This window comes from Equus asinus, chromosome 30 (assembly GCF_041296235.1).
Source record: "Equus asinus isolate D_3611 breed Donkey chromosome 30, EquAss-T2T_v2, whole genome shotgun sequence".
Lineage (NCBI taxonomy): Eukaryota > Metazoa > Chordata > Mammalia > Perissodactyla > Equidae > Equus > Equus asinus.
This window is the reverse complement of record NC_091819.1, coordinates 28,021,499-28,038,373: the sequence shown is the minus strand read 5'-3', so window position 1 is coordinate 28,038,373 and position 16,875 is coordinate 28,021,499. Positions and strand designations below refer to the sequence as shown.

The window sequence follows — 16,875 nt, the reverse complement described above, 5'->3', positions numbered from 1 at the left end:
TCTGAATAGGGAGTTTATGACAAGACAGCTCAGGTGAAGCATTACTGGCACACAGTCCTTATTGTAGTCATCGTCTGAAGTCCTATTTTGATTACCAGCTCCCCAAGCATACACTCATGCAGAAACCAGCCATTTTTTTTCTATCTTATTAAAACTGTAGGGGAAAATTCATTTGTCACTGACTCACATTTTTATTGTAAAAAGGTAATGAGATTCTTTTGCACCACACCAGGGTAATAATAAATACTTTCAAATAGTTTTAATAAGCAGTAGGGCCACTTAGATTAGAGGAAAAAATGTAGTCAGCACTAATAAAGCTAATAAAAATGTGTCCTTTCAGGTGCTAAGGAACAGTAGCAGTAATAATGGTGGGACAACTTTCATCCATGAAGAGGGGTTGATGTTTGCAGTCACTGTCTCAATAACACCTTCTCCTTTGTAATATCTTTTCTTTCCCATTTTGAGTAGAAAGCACATGAAGTTAGATGGGGCATACAGTTTTAGAAGAACTAATTTTTTAATTCTATTAAAAAAATCAATTGAATGATTTGTTTGAAATTGGCAGGAATAATCTAATTGTCTCTGTAAACAGTTAAAATTCAGGCCCCCTTATTTACACCAGCTCTTCTTTCTGCTTGCAGTCCCCTTTTATATCTTGACTGTGTGGACAACCCTTATTCATACTTAAAAACCCAGTTCAGATGTAACTTCCTCTGGAAAGCCTACCCTGACCACCATATGTGGAAGACTACTTCTTACCAGGGAATGTTCCGTTTCCTATTCTGGCAAGGATTAGCTCTCATAAATGTTGCAACCCTTCTCAGGGATGGTTTACCCTTTCGCAAATGAGATGATACACCTCACAGGATTAAAGCTTCAAGGGGAAAATGTCCAGATATGCAGTAATCTGTGGCAGAATCAGTCAATTCTCCCTCAAACCTACCACCTCCCTTGAAGAGTGTGGAAGGAAGAATTTCCCTGGTATAGAATCTTCCTTTGGACAGTGTTTTACAACTTGGAATGATTCTCCCTCCAGCAATGTCTGGAGGCACTTTTGGTCATCACAACTTGAGAGGTACTACTAGCATCTAGTGGGGAGGGGTGAAGGATGTTGCTAACCACCCTACAATGCACAGACAGTGCCCTCTCCCAACAAAGAAGTACTGACTCAAAATATCAATAGAAATGAAGTTGAGAAATCCTCATTTAGAACCACAATTAGGGTTTGAAATGAGAGGACTCTGGAACAGATGTTGGGAGGCCTTGACCATATGTATTTTAATAACTGCAGTAAGCTGGTGGGGAGCAATAAAATAGAGGACACGTTAAGGAGCCTGCTCTCAACCTGAATTCGGGTTTCCTGGGCTGCCATTACCTCATGAGGTCTTCAGAGTCTGTTTCTCTGCTTTGCAGGTCTTGATTCCACATATGACCAGGCACCAAGAGTTGAAAGGAGTATGGGACACTGACTCCAAGATAGACAAACTCATGTGATGTTGAGGTATAAACCAGAAGGTCTATATACTACCTTATAACTAGAAGTATAATTGTTGAACTGACTAGACACTTGAATTGTCTTATCAAGATAATCTCTCCCTAGAGGGAAATTTATAAGGCAACATATAATCAGAAGATTCTTGGTAAGCATAAACTTAGAGAAAGGGGGGTTGGCTGGACCAGTGGTATGTTCTATAAGAGCTCTTGGTCTCTGAGTCCACTGTTAATTGAATACAGCTGTCAAAAGGACAGGATACTCTTTTTTTAATTTTATAACTTTTAATTTTTAAAATAATTTAAAAATAAAAAATTATATATATTTAAGGTGTACAATGTGATGTTTTGATACACATACAGTGAAATGATTAGTAAGTCAAGCTAATTAATATACCCATCATCTCACATGGTTAGCACTTGTTTTCTTGGTGTGTAGTGAGTAGACTTAAGATCTACTCTTTTAGCAAATTTCAAGTACACAATACAATATTATTAACTATAGTCACCATGCTGTACATTAGATCTCCAGAACTTACTCATCACATGTAACTGAAACTTTGTACCCTTGACTAACATCTCCCCATTCTGTGTGCACCTCCTAGTCCCTGCTACCCACCCCCTGCCACTGGAAACCAGCATTCTACTCTCTGCTTCTCTAAATTTGACTTTTTTAGATTCCACATGTAAGTGAGATCATGTGGTATTTTTCTTTCTATGTGTGGCTTATTTCACTTAGCATAATGCTCGCCAGGCTCATCTACATTGCCATAAATGGCATGATTTCTTTCTTTTTTAAAGGCTGAATAACATCCCATTGTTCCCTTTTCTCTACATCCTCACTAGCACTTGTTATCTAGCTCTTTTCTTTTTCATAGTAGTCATTCTAACAGGATGAGTTTACAGGTCATTGTGGTTTTGATTAGCATTTCTCTGCAAATTTACTGAATTTGTTTGTTAGTTCAAACAGTTTTTTTTTATGGAGTCTTTTCTACATGCAGGATCATGTCATCTGCAAACAGAGATAATTTTACTACTTTCTTTCCAATTTGGGTGTCTTTTGTTTCTTTTTCCTGTCTAATTGCTCTGGCTAGGATTTCTAGTACTACGTTGGATAGAACTGTCAAGAGTGGGCATCTTTGGGGCCACCCCTGTCGCTGAGTGGTTAAGTTCACACACTCTGCTTTGGTGGCCCAGGGTTTCACTGGTTTGAATCCTGGACGCAGACCTAGCACTGCTCATCAAGCCATGCTGAGGCAGTGTCTCACATAGCAGAACTAGAAGGACTTTCAACTAGAATATACAACTATGTACTGGGGGGGCTTTGGGGAGAAGAAGAAAAAGGAAAAAAAAAACAAAGATTGGCAGGAGATGTTAGCTCAGGGTCAATCTTAAAAAAAAATGTGAGCATCCTTGTCATGTACTGGATCTTAGAGGAAAAGCTTTTATATTTTCCTCCATTGATTATGATGTCAGTTGTGGGCTTTTCATAAATGAAAACCTTATTATGTTTTATTATGAATACCCTTATTGTGTTAAGGTAAATTTCTTCTAGACTGATTCTGTTGAGAATTTCTATTATGAATGAATGTTGAACTTTGTCAAACGCTTTTGCTGCATCTATTGAGAGAACATGAGGTTTTTATCTTTCATTATGTTAATGTGATATATCATATTTATTGATTTGCATATATTAAAACAGTCTTGCATTCAAGAGATAAATCTTACTGGGTCATGGTGTATAATCTTTTTGATGTGCTGTTCAATTTTGTTTGCTGGTATTTTATTGAGGATTTTTTTCATCTATGTTCATCAGAGAAACTGGCCTGTAGTTTTCTTTTCTTGTAGTGTCTTTGGCTTTTGTATCAGGGTGATACTGGACTCTAAATGAATTTGGAAGTGTCTGTCTTCTGTTTTTTGGAAGAGTTTAAGTATTGGTATTAATTCTTCTTTGAATGTTTCTAGAATTTACCCGTATAGCCATCAGGTCCTGGGCTTTTCTTTCTTGGTAGGTTTTTAATTACTGATTCAATTTTCTTATTTGTTATTGGTCCATTCAGGCTTTCTAGTTCCTCTTGATTTAGTTTTGGTAGGGTCTATGTTTCTAGGAGTTTATCCATTTCCTGTAGGTTAAACAATTTTTTGGCATGTAATTGTTCATAAAATTCCCTTATTATCCTTCTTATTTCTCAGGCATCCATTGTAATGTCTCCCTTTTATTTCTGATTTTGTTTATTTGAGTCTTCTTTCTTTTTTTCTTTAGTCTAGCTAAGACTTTCCAAATTTTGTTTAGCTTTTCAAAAAAACCAACTCACTTTTATAGATTTTTTCTTTCTTTTCCTTTTTTGTTCTCTATTTGATTTATTTCTTCTCTAATCTTTATTATTCCCTCCCTTCTGCTAACTTTGGGATTAATTTCTTCTTTTGCTAGTTCTTTGAAGTGTAAAGTTAGGTTGTTTATTTGAGATCTTTCTTGTTTTGTTTTGTTTTGGTGAGGAAGATTGGCCCTGAGCTAACATGTATGCTAGTTTTCCTCTATTTTGTACATGGGATGCTGCCACAGCATGGCTTGATAAGCGGTGTGTAGGTCGACACTTGGGATCTGAACCCATAAACCCTGGGCTGTCAAAGTGGAGCACATGAACTTAACCATCACACCACCAGGCTGGCCTCTCTTTCTTGTTTTTTAATGTAGGCATTTATTGCATAAAGTTCCCTCTTCATGCTACTTTGCTGCATCCCATAAGTTTTGGTATGTTGTATTTTAAATTTTCGTATGTCTCAAGATATTTTTAAAATTCTCTTTTGATTTCCTGTTTGAACCAATGGTTATTCAGGATTGTGTTGTTTAGTTTCCATGCATTTGTGAATTTTTCAATTTTCTTACTGTTGATTTCTAGTTTTATTCCATTGTGGTCTGAAAAGACACTCAGAATAATTTCAATCTTGTTAAAATTTTTAATAAAACAAAACTTGTTTTGTGACCTAACGTGATCTATCCTGGAGAATGTTCCCTGTGCTCTTGAGAAGAATGTGTGTTTTTCTGCTGTTGGGTGGAAAGTTCTCAATATGTCAGGTTCATTTGGTCTATAGTGTTGTTCAAAGTAGCTGTTTCCTTATTGATTTTCTGTCTGGGTGTTCTTTCCTTTATTAAAAATTGGGTATTGATATCTCCTATTATTGTATGGCTATTAATTTCTCCCTTCAGATGTGTCAATATTTGCTTTATATATTTAGGCACTCTGATGTTGGATATGTAGATATTTATAATTATTATACCTTCCTCTTGAATTGATTTTTTTTATCATTATATAATGACTTTCTTTGTTTCTAGATACAGTTGTTGACTTAAAGTCCATTTTTTCTAATATAAGTATAGACACTCTTGCTTTCTTTTGGTTGTCATTTTCATGGAATATCTTTTAGGGACAGGATGCTCTTGATGAGTTGGGGGAAGGCTCACTGGATGAAAATTTGGGCCCTCCACCCAAGGTGGCACTAAAATAGCTCTGCGTATATTTTCTTTTTTCATTAGGGTTTAAATATTTCTTAGGAAAAAAATGGTTCTACTTCTTACAAAGTTAGAAAATCCCCTGTGTGGTCCTCTGACCCACCCCTCTTCCCTGATGCACACTGTTTCCTGTCTGGCTGGTCTTTCATCCATGTCCTAGGCTAACTCCTGCTGTGTTCACAGAGGTCTTCTTTAGACAGGCCACTCAGGATACAATCAATTACATTTTGGCTTACTAAACTTTACTCCCCATTATGGGTTGAATTGTATCTCCCCAAAAGTCCTAACCTCTGGTGCCTGTGAATGTGACCTTATTTTGAAATAGGGTCTCTGTAGATAATCAAATTAAGGTGATTCTCTTAATGCAGTATGATTTTGTCCTTATAAAAAGGGGGAAATTTGGACACAGAAACAGACGTGTACACAGAGAGAATGCTAGGTGAAGATGAAGACAGAGATCAAAGTGACGCATCAGCAACCCAAGGGATGCCAAAGATTGCTAGAAAACCACCAAAAGCAAGGTGAGAAGCATGGAACAGATCCTTTTCTCACAGTTCTCAGAAGGACTCAACCTTGCTGACACTGCTCTAATCTCAGATTTCTAGCCTCTAGAACTAAGAATAAATTTCTGCTGTTTAAACCACACAGTTTGTGATGTCTTGTTACAGCAGTCTCAGATACCTAATACTAGCCCACATTTCAGCTCTGAGATTAGCCCCATACCACCAAGACTGAAATTTTCAGTGTTCTCAGACCTTGTAAATTGAAAACTGACAGCTCATCTCTGGGATTATTTTTACCTACAAATAATCTCATTCATTGGGGGTGATTTTTAAATTAGCCTCACTCTAAATTGGTAGCCTTGTTTCCAAATTCTTGTAGGGGTATGGGGCACATGTCTCAAAAATTCTTCCTTGTACCAACAAAACATTACATACCATGTTTTTTTTGTCTCTAAAATACAGAGTTGAAAGAGTCAATGAGGAAACCAAGTGAGAAGCTCTCAGGGCTTAGAAAAAAGAGTTGGGTTGCAATGGGTTCATACATGAGGTCATCTTAGCTTATTCTTTTCAGAAGTAGATATCATCATCATCATTGCCAAAATATCAAGGGAACAGGAGGATCAGAGACTTCTCAATTATCTAATATCCCTGGTCTTAAGTTGGGGAATGAGTTGGGAAAACAGCCCTTGATAGCAAGCAGTTCAAATAAGTTAGTGTAAGATTAAAATGTTTCTAATGACCAATTTCCATGCAGAAGTAGTTAAGGCAACAAACGCTGGCATCTTGGGCTGGAGGCTTATTTGCATTGTTTTATAACACTTTCGGCAATTTTTCCAGTCATCAGAAGCGTAAACACAACAGATAGTTACCTCACAAAGGATTTTTAGCCCCCTCATACTGGGGCTCAGAAATGATTTCTTGCACCATGTTAAACTTGGCTCTCAAAGTACTCCAATAAGTTCACAAGCAAACCCAAGCAGCCTTCTCTAGGGCTCCTTCCCAAAGAAACAAATCTCCACATTGGACCTCTTCCAAAATTTTCTGTCTTAATGGTTGACATCTCATCCATTGAATTGCTTAGAGTCCTAGGAATCATCCTTGGTATCTCCCTCTCATAGCCAAGCCATTACCAAGAGCTGTCATTTTTTATTCCTAAATATCTATCAAATCCATACCATTCTCCTGACTGCCACCACTGTCCCTCAAAGAAGTTGTTATAATCTCTCACTTGTAGGATTGTGAAAGCATCCTAACCAGTCTCCCTTCATTCCTTCTTGCTCTACTCTGAGTTGAGCCTTCCAATACACTGTTTCCTGAATAACTCTGATTGCATCCTACCTGCCTTGAGACCACAACTCCATCTATAATGCTTCAGTTGCTTCTACTGATTTAGGTAACACATATTTATTGCTCTCCCACTGTCAGGAACTGAAGTGAACAAAGAAAAGGCATAGTCGTTGCCCTCATAGAGCTCAGCCAGGAAGGGCATGTGCTGATTCTGGAAGAAAGCCATTAATCAAAGAATTCTATGCTTTTTATAAAGGTAAAATTACAACAGTGATACATGCTAAGAAGAGGTACATGTGCTATGAAAACTTATATCAGAGGAACTGATCCTATTAGGGAAGACTTCCTCCAGGAAGTGATGCTTGAAGGATGAGAATTAACCCAGGTGAAGTGATAGAGCTTTCTAGACTGAACACTGTATAAAAAGCCCCCTTACATGAGGGAACAAGGCTTGTTGGAGAAAAATAGTCAGTGTGGCTGGTGAAGAGAAGGAGAGGAAATATATAAAGCCAGGTATTTGGTCACGTGAAGACTTTTGATGTCTATCCCAGAAGCAGTTGGAAGACAGTGAAAGGTTTTATGGGTGAGTATGTGTTGTAGCATATTGAATATGGATTTTGATCAGATTTAATTTTTGAAAAGATCTCTCTGGCTGTAGGGTAGCAAATAGATTTGAGGAGCAAGAGAGAATGTGCAGAGAATAGTTAGGAGATCGTTGCAGAAGTTCAGGCAAGAGATGAAAGTCACATGGATTAGAGTTGCTAGTGCTGGAGGTGGAGGGAAGTGGACAGATTTAGTAATAAAATTAATGCTCTTATGAGAGAGCACATAGGATGGGCATCTGTTCTCTTATGATATTATGTAAGGGTTCCTTTTAGAAATAAATTTATGCTGAGACCTGAGACATAAATAAGGGTGAGTCTTTCAAAAGGAGGGAGGAATAGCGTAAGACAGAAGGTAAAAGTCTCGGACATCCATCTATGAACATCCACAGAGCAGCAGGGACCACGCCTTTTGGCTTTGCATTCTCCTAGCCAGCGCCTAGCCTAGTGCCTGGCACTTTCTCATGCCTGGCACAGTGAATCACGGTTGAATAAACAGAAGTGAACTTATCAACTTGTATTTGAAACCAGTCTGACTGACGCCAAGATTCAAGCTTTTCCTCTCTGCCATGCTGTTTCGGGTAGTATTTCTATCTCTATATTATAGATAAGGAAACTGAAATTCCCAGAATTGCAAACCTAAGCAGGAAAAAGGAGTGACTTCCTGGCAGATAACAAGCAAATAATTTGGGAAAGAGGCTTTCATCATACTGGTGGATTTTTAAAGTACTTGAGTTAGTATAAACCAAAAATTCTTTTCCAAAAGACATAAAGTTTTGGTTCTTAGTTTATACACCACAGGCTATTGTTAAGTTTTGGATCAAGAAGAGGTACGAGGACCATTCTCAGTGGTGGGTTTTTTGGCCAGTAAGCTTATAAATCTCTCTAGATTATGGCAACTAGACACATTTTAGTCAGGATAAGCTAGATTATGGTGTAATAACAAATGAACTCCAACTATCAGTTTTGTCAACTAGAGTCTCTAATCTTATTGAGGTGATGTGTTTCCTGACTTTTACAGATCCATGTACTTCCAGCTCCATGCAAAGTATTTCCTTAGACTAAGGAACAGAATGTTCTCTATCTCACTCTTAACTATAAGGAAATCAGATGAGTAGTTGATGCCAGCGATGAGAGGAGGTAGCAGATGGATTTTCTTTTAAGCATCTACTATGTGCCAACCACTATCCTTGGGACTTTAGCTGAACTCACACGGGAGGAAAGGAACTTGTTGTTCTCACTTTTTATTCTTGGTCAGAGTTGGTCTTTTTCTTTCTTTCTTTCTTTCTTTTTTAGGAAGATTAGCCCTGAGCTAATATCCACCACTAATCCACATCTTTTGGCTGAGGGAGACTGGCCCTGAGCTAACATCTGTGCCCATTTTCCTCTATTTTATATGTGGGATGCCACCACAGCATGGCTTAATGAGCAGTGTGTAGGTCTGCACCTGGGATCTGAACCTGCCAACCCTGGGCAGACAAAGCGGAGTGCATGAACTTAACTGTGTCACTGCTGGGCTGGTCCCCAGAGTTGGTCTTCTTGAAGATAGCTGTCTTTGAGTCGTAATTTCAGGATCACCTTCAATAGCGGCTCTGAAGTATTTGGCATCTACAAACCAATTTAATGCAAACACAAACCACTAATTTGGGTAAGCATATTTTTTTAAAGATTCATCATAAACTTGAAATATATGTAGATTATAATATTTTAAAATAATGATAACTATGATTTTACATCTGTGAGTGGGATGGTGTTTTCAACTTTCACCAAAGTAACTCTGTTGAGCTGATGGACAAATAACTTGAGCCATAGAGTAGATTCCATGTCAACTTCTTTTCTTAATTTTTATTTCTATCAAATTAGAAACATCAAATTCACAATTACACTCATCTAGAATTGTCACAAGTATTTTGTGGCTCTGTTGGTGCTGAGAACTGGTCACAATGAAATTCTGGAAGATTCAAAAGTATAATTTGGGAGACAGTGGAAAGTTGATTACTAATGAACTCACCGGTTGCATGCTCTTCTGGAAATTAAAAAATATTCAGTTCAAATATTTTGATGTGGTTTTACATTTTCTCATGGTCCATGATTAATTTCTTCTTCCAATAAGTAAAAGAAAATATCAAATATTGGGACAGAGTTGAAATCTTAGCAATTGAGTTATTTAATTCACTAGTTGGACTTCCTACAAATCCTGATTGAAATCATGATGCTTGAGCCAGATGTGATATGTGCAGGCTATTTATGACCCCCCGTATTTGGTGAGTTAATCTCTTCAGTTAAGCCACCTGAGATCCCAGAAATGGGCTTGACTACAATTGCTATGTCATGAAGAAATGTTTGCTTATTTCTCCCCTCATTTCAGAAACTCACATGCACACTTTTTGTCTCATCAGTCAGCAAGGTCTTATGCTTACTGCCTATTTCTTTACCTGGCATGTTAAAAGATGTACCCTAAAGAAAAATAATGGTTCAAACAGTTTTCACTATATTTGTCAACACTGAATCAATAGCACATTATTGAGCACCAATTGCTGTCTGTTAATAAAGCAGTATACGGATTGGGCTTTAGAGACAACTTCTATTCGGGAAGCTGGGTACTGGTGTTCCATTAGTAAAGATCCCAGCACACATTTTTCCAACCTAAAACTCAGGCCAATAAGCAGTTGTTCTGTTTTTAATGGCTTTCATTTTCAGGAATAAACACATAAAGTCTCTCTCTTATATGTACTGTATATTTGCCAAGTGCTGATTCAGGCTTTGGATACTAGAGGCATCGTTCATCCCCAAAGCTAACTATTTTCTTGCACACACGTATGATAGTGATTATTTCTCCACATCGAAGGCCATTACTTTGCTTGAAGTTCCACTGCAGAAAGAATTTGTGCCAATAGCATGTTCTGCATTCTCTTTGAGCATCATTTTATAAACCTCCCTCCTGCTTTATAGGACTTTTGGCAATCACGTAGCTTGCCCTATTTTTGCTACAAGCAATGCAACTTTGAGTGATGACTTTGTGGTTTTGGTCTCTTCTTTACGTTTAGTGACTGAACTCATTAATTTTGTACTAAAAAAGCATTATTTTGTAATTGTTCCAGGACAACTTAATTGACTCACCAGTTAGGGCACTGTCTTTGCAAATGATGCAAAATTCTTCAGTGGCTTTCTACCAACATTTGACAAAATATTGTAACAGACAAAATACTAGAAGCACTAGAAGCAAATAGTCAATAAAATCCCATCTTTCTGTATCCATTATTATACTATCTGTTTATGAGTTTCTTTATCAGCCGCTGCAAAATCCTCATTTGTCTCAGAGCGTGCATTGCACTGGAAGTCTTATCTCTCCACGTTTATTGTGGTATTCTGAATTGTTGTATTTAGGTTCCATTTTCATCACTACTTTTATGTGTCAGTGCACCACTTTTGAGCCAGTAATCCCTTTTTGTCATTTTGGGGATGTAATGCATCAATATAATAATGAGAACAATGTAAATTAAACAACAGAAAACCTAATATGCCAGTGACATGAAAATACACTAGCCAAGATGCACTGGACCTTGGAATGTTAACCAAGATAATCTGATTCACTCAGCCCTTGTAGGATAAACAGATCATTTAAAAATATAATCACTATGAAAAATATAAAAGATTTTTGTTAAAGAACTAATTAATCTTTACATTTCTAATGTAAAATATATATGTAATAAACATTTCATACTTTTTTGCTCCAAAACTGTAAAACCACCTGCAAACAACTTGACAGATTTCCAGGGATTTCTGAGGACAGACTGTTGTCAGAGAACAGTGCTTGGATTAACTCTGCCCTGATAGGAAATAGTGGAAGCTGAGGTCCCCTGCCCAGATCCCCACTTCAGGACAGAAGCTCTTATTTCCGCTGGTGAAAGGACATTTGACAGTTAACAGCTCTCAACTGAATATCTTTCAGGGCATCGCCCTTGGCTGAAGAGAGCCACCTTACTATGGTCACAGCTCATCGAAAATCGACCCCATCCAATAATGACCGGTGGAATTTGGAGTATACATATACAGTCCCCTTATCTCAATTCAGGACACTTTTGAAGTATCACATTCATCCATTCTCCTGTTGATGGACACTTGGATTGTTTCAAGTTTTTTTCTCTTATAAATTAGGCTTTTATGAACATTCTCTTGATATCCAGTCTTTTCTCAGGTACATATCTAGGACTATAACTGCTGACTCATATGTTTAGCTTTAGTATATAATGAAAAGAATTTTCCAAAGTGTTTGAACAAATTTCCATTGACAGAAGCAATATTTGAGAGAGTGTTAGTTGTTTCACATTCTCCCCAAATTTGGTATTTTCTGTCTTTTTCATTTTAGCTGTTCTGATGGGGAGGCAATAGTATATCATTGTGGTTTTTATTTGCATTTCCCAAAAAGGACTGATTTTGAGGAACTTCTTATCTGCTTATTTGGCATTTGGATATCCTCTTTTGTGTAGTGCCTAAGGCTTTTGTCTATTTTTAATAACTGGGCTGTCTTTTTATTGTTAAGTTGTAGTTCTGGATACAACCTCCTTAGTGTGTGTGTGTGTATACATATAGACATATAACACGAGAATATATATAATATAAAAGTGTAGATAATATGAGATAATATGAATACGTATGTGTGTGTATAGATATATCTCCTTATTTTACACATAAACATGTTTCTCAGTTTGTGGTTTGCCTATTTACTTTCTTAATGATGTCTTTAATATGAAGACATCTTTTTTCATTAAAGTTCAATTTATAAAATTTTTCTTTGATGGTTAGGGCTTTTTGGGTCTTAAGAAATCTTTATTTACGACCAAGGTCATGAGAATATGCTCCTATGTTTTCTTCTAGAAGTTTTATTCATTTAGCTTTCACATTTCAGTCTATGGAGATGGAGTCAAAGATTGTTTTTCCATATAGATATCTAATTGCTCCAGCATCATTTTTTTTATTGACTATACTTCGTCACCAAATTTAAGCAACACCTTTGTTGTAAATCACATGACCTTTCAATTGTGGGTCTGTTTCTGGTCTTTCCTATTCTGCTCCACTTTTCTATTTTTACGTGTTGGCCCAGTATGACATTGTTTTATTTACAGTAAGTCTTGAAGTCTAGCAGTTTAAATCTTCCAACTTTGATTTTCCTTTTCTATGTTGTCTCAATTATTATGGACTCTTTGCCTTTCCTTGTGATTTGGTAATTTGCTTGTTAATTTTAATGAAAAATAAAACTGTTAGAAGTTTGATTGGGACTTCATTGAATTCAATGAATTGGGGGAAATTACTGTGTTAATAATATCAAGCCTTCCAATCTATAAACTTGTTATATCTCTTCAGATTTTCTCTCTCTTAACCATAATTTTTAGTTTTCCATGTAAAGGTCATACACATATTTTGTTAAGTTTATTTCTAGAACTTTGACAATTTTTTATCCTACTTTAAATAATATTGTTTTAAAATTCAATTTTCTAATTACTTTTTGCTAGTATATGTAAGAATCCAATTGATTTCTATACATCCACTTTGCATCTAGCAACCTTGCTACGTTCACTTGTTAATTCTAATAGTATTTTGTAGATTCTTTTGGATGTTTACATACAAAATAATGTCATTTGCAAGCAAACTGTTTTATTTCTTATTTTCTCTATTAATTTCCTGTGGCTACGGTTCACAAATTACCACAAACTGTGTGGTTTAAAACAACAGAAATTTATTCACTCACAGTTCTGGAGGCTCCAAAATCATGGTCTAGCCTGCCTGGCTTTCACTTCCTTTGGGGGCTCTGGGGAGAATCTGTTTCTTGCCTCCTCAAGTTTCTGGTGGCCATTGGCATTCCTTGGCTTGTGGCCACATTAGTCCAATCTCTACCTCTGTCTTCGTGCGTCCTTTTTTTCTGCGTGTGTTCTCTCTTTCTCTCTCACTTTTGATGGCATTTAGGGTCCACTAGATAATCCAGGGTGATTGCCTCATCTCAAAATCATTAATTATATCTGCAAAGATCTTTTTTCCAAATAAGGTAACACTTTCAAGTTCTAAGGGATAGGGTTTGAGTCTTTGGGTAGCTTTTGGTCAACCCACTACACTTTCCAATTTTTATTCCTGTTGTTTATTTTTCTTGCTTTATTGTACTGTCCCAGATCAGTGGTGAAGGTTGAGTAGAAGCGATTATTTTCTTGTTTCTGACTCTAAAGAGAATGTGTGTAATATTTGAACACTGTGTTAAGTTAATAAATTTCCACAGAAACACCTAAACACACAAGGCAAATATTATCAGACCTATTTGAGATGGGGCCTTTAAACAGGTGGTTTATTTTTTTTTATTACTTTTTAATTTCTTCTTTGACTCATTGGTTGTTCAGTAATGTGTTGTTTAATCTCTACATATTTGTGATTTTTCCAGTTTTCTTTGTGTGATTAATTTCCAGTTTCATACCATTGTGGTCAGAATAGATGCTTGATATGATTTCAGTCCTCTTAAGTATATTAAGACTTATTTTGTGGCCTAACATATGCTCTATCTTGGAAAATGTTCCATGTTCACTTGAGAAGACTGTGTATTCTGTTGCTTTTAGATGCAATGCTCTGTAAATATCTGTTAAGTCCATCTGGTCTAACATTGTTTAAGGCCAATATTTTCTTATTGATTTGCTGTCTGGATAATCTATCCATTGATGTAAGTGGGGTTTTAAAGTCTCCTGCTATTATTGTATTGCTCTTTCTCCTTTTAGGTCTGATAATATTTGCCTTGTGTGTTTAGGTGTTTCTGTGTTGGGTGTATAAATATTTGCCAATATATATTGTCTTGTTGGATTGATCCCTTCATCATTATGTAACTTCCTTCTTTGTCTCTCATTACAGTCTTTGTCTTAAAGTTTATTTTTTCTGATATAAGTATAGGTGCTCCTATACTTTTCTGTTTTTTTCCCTTTTTTCAATTTTTAATTAATTAATTTATTTTGGTGAAGAAGATTGTCCCTGAGCTAACATCTGTGCCAATCTTCCTCTATTTTGTATGTGGGACACCACCACAGCATGGCTAGATGAGCAGTGTGTAGGTCTGTGCCAGGGATCTGAATCTATGAACCCCAGGCCGCTGTGCAGAGTGCACGAACTTAACAACTACGTCACTGGGCTGGCCCTCCAGCTTTCTTTTTGTTTCCATTTACATGGAATATCTTTTTCTATCCCTTCACTTTTAGTCTGTGTGTGTCCTTACATCTAAAATGCGTCTCTTGTTGGCAGCATATAGTTGGGTCTTATTATTTTTAATCTATTCAACCATTTTATGTCTTTTGACTGAAGAATTTAGTCCATTTGCATTTAAAGTGATTATTGATAGGTATGTACTTATTTCTATTTTGTTAGTTGCTTTCTAGTTGTTTTTGTAGTTCCTTTCGGTTCTTTTTTTTTCATTCTTTTTCTCTTATCTTCCTCTTCTTCTCCTATGGCTTACGCTGGATATATCTAAGCCCTTCTGCACATTTAAACTTAGCTAGAGTTGATCAAACAAGGGAACATCTGGGTTATGCCTTTTTTTTAAGTAGTTTTCTGTAGGAACTGTCAATATGTTGTTGATGTGGAAGTTGTAACTCTGCATGGTCAGTCAGCAATGTGTACTTAAAAGTTGGACTATTGCAAAATGGGTTTATTATATAGGTACTTGTATGTTATTTTTTTGTACTGCTGGTCCTGTACCAGAAACTTTTTTTAAATTGTTACTTGCTTTATAAACTTCATTTAACCACTTAAAGAAAATCTTTTATGGCACAATTTGCCTCAAATCCATTCCAAGTTGTATATTTGTTTTCTAAAAAAAAAAAAAATACTATTTACTCTCCACCGCAAAAGAATGAGTCCAAGTGGAGTGAGCAACTGAGTGGTTGTGTGATTGTGGAGACCGTTAATGCTTGCAGCGTAGTCGACCAATTGACAGAGGAGCAGATCGCAGAATTAAAGAAACTTTTTCACTATTTAACAGAGATGGTAATAGAACTGTAACAACAAAGGAATTAGGAACTGTAATGAGGTGACTTGTACAGAATCCCACAGAAGCAGAGTTATAGGACATGATTAATGAAGTAGGTGCTGATGGTAATGGTATGTTTGATTTCCCAGAATTTCTGACTTTGATGGCAAGAAAAATGAAAGACAGTGACAGTGAAGAAGAAATTAGAGAAGCATTCCGTGTGTTTGATAAGGATGGCAATGGCTATACTTGTGCAGCAAAGCTTCAGCATGTGATAAACCGTGGAGTGCAGTTAACAGATGAAGTTCATGAAATGATCAGGGAAGCAGATATTGATGATGATGGTCAAGTAAACTATGAAGAGTTTGTACAAATGATGAGAGCAAAGTGAAGAAATTGTACAGAACGTGTCAAATTTCTTGTACTAAATTACTTGCCTTTTCTTTGTTTCTTTGTTTCACCCTACTGTCAAAAAAATATTCCTGTAAGATAATGGTCTACTTTCCTTCTTTTACATGTGGCTGTCCAGTTTTGCCAACATCAGTTATTGAAGAGACTTTCCTTTCTCCGTTTTATGCTCTTGGCTCCTTTATTCAAGATTAGCTGTCTGTAGGTGCATGGTTTTATTTCTGGGTTTTCAACTCTGTTCTATTGATCTGTGTGTCTGTTTTCCTGCCAGTACCACTCTGTTTTGTTACTATAGATTTGTAGTATATTTTGAAGTCAGAGATTGTGATGCCTCTGGCCTTGTTCTTTTTTCCTCAGGGTTGCTTTGGTTATTCAGGGTCTTTTGTTGTTCCATGTAAAGTTTAGGATTCTTTGTTCTATTTTTGTGAGAATGTCATTGGGATTCTGTTTGGGATAGCATTGAATATGTAGATTGCTTTAGGTAATATGGATATGTTAACTATGTCTATTCTTCCAATCCATGAGCATACACAAAATTAACTCAAAATGGATTAAAGACTTGAAGGTAAGACCTGAAAACATAAAACTTCTGGAAGAAAATACAGGCAGTACACTCTTTGATATTGGTGTTAGCAGTATCTTTTTGAATACCGTAGGAAACAAAAGAAAAAATAAGCAAATTGGATTCTATTAGACTAAAAATCTCCTACAAAGCAAAGGAAACCATCAACAAAATTAAAAGACAACCCACCAACTGGGAGAAAATATTTCATATATCTGACAAGGGGTTAATTTCCAAACTACATAAAGAACTCATACAACTCAACAACAAAAAAATGAACAACCTGGGGGCTGCCCTGGTGGTATAGTGGTTAAGTTTGCGTGCCTCTGCTTCAGTGGCCTGGGGTTCAGAGGTTTGGATCCTGGGTGCAGATCAAGCCATGCTGTGGTAGCTGTCCCCCATATAAAATAGAGAAGGATGGGCACAGGTGTTAGCTCAGGGCTAATCTTTATCACCAAAAAAATTGAACAATCTGATCAAAAAATGAGCAGAGGTTATGAACCAACATTTTTCCAAAG

At 36.6% G+C, this 16,875-nt stretch overlaps 1 pseudogene; it reads left to right on the top strand.

The window, feature by feature from the left end:
* The first annotated feature begins 15,442 nt into the window (after positions 1 to 15,442).
* Positions 15,443 to 15,778, top strand: LOC106835460 (calmodulin-like; annotated as a pseudogene).
* The last annotated feature ends 1,097 nt before the right edge of the window (positions 15,779 to 16,875 follow it).